Source organism: Amblyomma americanum, chromosome 7, assembly GCF_052857255.1.
Source record: "Amblyomma americanum isolate KBUSLIRL-KWMA chromosome 7, ASM5285725v1, whole genome shotgun sequence".
Lineage (NCBI taxonomy): Eukaryota > Metazoa > Arthropoda > Arachnida > Ixodida > Ixodidae > Amblyomma > Amblyomma americanum.
In genome coordinates, this window is record NC_135503.1 from 177,035,992 (window position 1) to 177,039,861 (window position 3,870).

Here is a 3,870-nt window from a genome sequence, read left to right on the forward strand (position 1 = left end):
CAAGGGACTGGCAGTTTAGTGCGCCGGCTGTTTTGTTGGCATAATGATGAAGTGCTAAAATGAAGTGGCCAGAAAAACTGATGTGTTCCCGTCGCCCGAATGCAATTTCATGAAAATAAAGGTACCCTAACGTAGCGCAAGAGACTGGCAGTTTATCGCGCAGGCTGTTTTGCTAGCATAATGGTGAAGTGCTGAATTGAAGTGGCCAGCGAAACTGATCTGTTCCCGTCCACCTAATGGAAGTTCATGAAAATGAATGCACCCTAACGTAGCTCAAGGGACTGGCAGTTTAGCGCACCGGATTTTTGCTGGCATGATGGTGAAGTGCTAAAATGAAGTGGCCAGCGAAGCTGACCTGTTCCCTTCGCCCAAATGGAAGTTCACGAAAATGAAGGCACCACAACGTAGCGCAAGGGACTGGCAGTTTACCGCACCGGCTATTTTGCTGGCAAGATGGTGCAGTGCCAAAATGAGGCGTCCAGCGAAGCTGACCGGTTCCCTTCGCCCGAATGGAAGTTCATAAAAATGAAGGCACCCTAACATAGCGCAAGGGACTGGCAGTTTAGCGCACCGGCTGTTTGGCTGTTTTGCTAGCATGAAGGTGAAGTGCTAAAATGAAGTGGCCAGCAAAACTGATCTGTTCCCGTCGCCCGAATGCAATTTCATGAAAATGAAGGTACCCTAACGTAGCGCAAGAGACTGGCAGTTTAACGCGCCAGCTGTTTTGCTGGTGAAGTGTTAAAATGCAGTGGCAAGCGAAGCTGATCTGTTCCCGTCGGCCGAATGGAAGTTCCTTAAAATGAACGTACCCTGACGTAGCGCAAGGGACATGCAGTTTAGCGCGCCGGCTGTTTTGCTGGCATGATGGTGCAGTGCTAAAATGAAGTGGCCAGCGAAACTGATCTGTTCCCTTCGCCCGAATGGAAGTTCATAATAATGAAGGTACCCTAACGTAGCGCAAGGGTGTGGCAGATTAGCGCTCACGCTGTTTTGCTGGAATGATGGCGAAGTGCTAAAATGAAGTGGGCAGTAAAACTTATCTGTTCCCATCGCCCGAATGGAAGTTCGTGAAAATGAAGGTACCCTAACGTAGCGCAAGGGACTGGCAGTTTAGCGAGCAGGCTGTTTTGCTGGCATGATGGTGAAGTGCTAAAATGAAGTGGCCAGCGAAATTGATCTGTTCCCGTCGCCCTAATGGAAGTTCACGAAAATGAAGGCACCCCAACGTAGCGCAAGGGACTGGCAGTTCACCGCACCGGCTATTTTGCTGGCAAGATGGTGCAGTGCCAAAATGAGGCGGCCAGCGAAGCTGACCGGTTCCCTTCGCCCGAATGGAAGTTCTTGAAAATGAAAGCAACCTAACGTAGCGCTAGGGACTGGCAGTTTAGTGCGCCGGCTGTTTTGCTGGCATAATGGTGAAGTGCTAAAAAGAAGTGACCAGCGAAACTCATCTGTTCCCGTCTACCTAATGGAAGTTCATGAAAATGAAGGCACCCTAACGTAGCGCAAGGGACTGGCAGTTTAGCGCACCGGCTTTTTTGCTGGCATGATGGTGAAGTGCTAAAATGAAGTGGCCAGCGAAGCTGACCTGTTCCATTCGCCCAAATGGAAGTTCATGAAAATGAAAGCACCCTGACGTAGCGCAAGAGACTGGCAGTTTAATGCGCCGGCTCTTTTTCTGGCATGATGGTGCAGCGCTCAGATGAAGTGGCCAGCGAAGCTGATCTGTACCCGTCCCCGAATGGAAGTTCATGAAAATGAAGGTACCCTAACGTAGAGCAAGGGACTGGCAGTTTAGCGCGCCGGCTGTTTTGCTGGCATGATGAGGAAGTGCTAAAATGAAGTGGCTAGCGAGGCTGATCTGGTCCCGCCGCACGTATGGAAGTTCATGAAAATGAAGTTATCCTAACATAGCGCAAGGGACTGGCATTTTAGCGTCTCAGCTCTATTGCTGGAATGATGTTGAAGTGCTAAAATGAAGTGGCCAGTAAAGCTGATCTGTTCCCGTCGCCCGAATGGAAGTGCATGAAATTGAAGGTACCATAACGTAGCGCAAGCGACTGGCAGTTTAGCACGTCGCCTGTTTTGTTGGCATAATGAGTAAGTGCAAAAATGAAGTGGCTAGCGAAGCTGATCTGGTCCCGTCGCACGAATGGGAGATCATGAAAATGAAGGTACCATACCCTAGCGCAAGCGACTGGCAGTTTAGTGCGCAGGCTGTTTTGCTGGCATAATGGTGAAGTGCTGAATTGAAGTGGCCAGCGAAACTGATCTGTTCCCGTCCACCTAATGGAAGTTCATGAAAATGAATGCACCCTAACGTAGCTCAAGGGACTGGCAGTTTAGCGCACCGGCTTTTTTGCTGGCATGATGGTGAAGTGCTAAACTGAAGTGGCCAGCGAAACTGATCTGTTCCCCTCGCCCGAATGGAAGTTCATGAAAATGAAGGTACCCTAACGTAGCGCAAGGGACTGGCAGTTTAGCGTGCCGGCTGTTTTGCTGGCCTGATGGTGAAGTGCTAAAAGAAATGGGCAGCGAAACTGATCTGTTCCCGTCGACCGAATGAAAGTTCATGAAAATGAAGGTACACTAACGTAGCGCTAGGGACTGGCTTTTTAGCGTCCCGGCTGTATTCCTGGAATGATGGTGAAGTGCTAAAATGAAGTGGCCAGTGAAGCTGATCTGTTCCAGTCGCCCTAATGGAAGTTCACGAAAATGAAGGCACCCCAACGTAGCGCAAGGGACTGGCAGTTCACCGCACCGGCTATTTTGCTGGCAAGATGGTGCAGTGCCAAAATGAGGCGGCCAGCGAAGCTGACCGGTTCCCTTCGAACGAATGGAAGTTCTTGAAAATGAAAGCAACGTAACGTAGCGCTAGGACTGGCAGTTTAGTGCGCCGGCTGTTTTGCTGGCATAATGGTGAAGTGCTAAAAAGAAGTGACCAGCGAAACTCATCTGTTCCCGTCTACCTAATGGAAGTTCATGAAAATGAAGGCACCCTAACGTAGCGCAAGGGACTGGCAGTTTAGCGCACCGGCTTTTTTGCTGGCATGATGGTGAAGTGCTAAAATGAAGTGGCCAGCGAAGCTTATCTGTTCCCGTCGCCCGAATGGAAGTTCATGCATATGAAGGTACCCTAACGTAGCGCAAGAAACTGGCAGACAACGCGCCGGCTATTTTGCTGGCATCATGGTGCAGTGCTAAAATGAAGTGGCCAGCGAAGCTGATCTGTTCGCGTCACCCGAAAGGATGTTCATGAAATTGAAGGTACCCTAACGTATGGCAAGCGACTGGCAATTTAGCGCACCTCCTGCTTTGCTGGCATGATGGTGCAGCGCTCAGATGAAGTGGCCAGCGAAGCTGATCTGTACCCGTCCCCGAATGGAAGTTCATGAAAATGAAGGTACACTAACGTTGCGCAAGGTATTGGCAGTTTAGCGCGCCGGCTGTTTTTCTGGCCGGATGGTGAAGTGCTAAAAGAAGTGGGGAGCGAATCTGATCTGTCCCCGTCGCCCGAATGGAAGTTCATGAAAACGAAGTTACCCTAACGTAGCGCAAGGGACTGGCAGTTAATCGCGCAGGCTGTTTTGCTGGCACGATGGTGAAGTGCTAAACTGAAGTGGCCAGCGAAACTGATCTGTTCCCCTCGCCCGAATGGAAGTTCATGAAAATGAAGGTACCCTAACGTAGAGCAAGGGACTGGCAGTTTAGCGCGCCGGCTGTTTTGCTGGCATGATGAGGAAGTGCTAAAATGAAGTGGCTAGCGAGGCTGATCTGGTCCCGCCGCACGTATGGAAGTTCATGAAAATGAAGTTATCCTAACATAGCGCAAGGGACTGGCATTTTAGCGTCTCAGCTCTATTGCTGGAA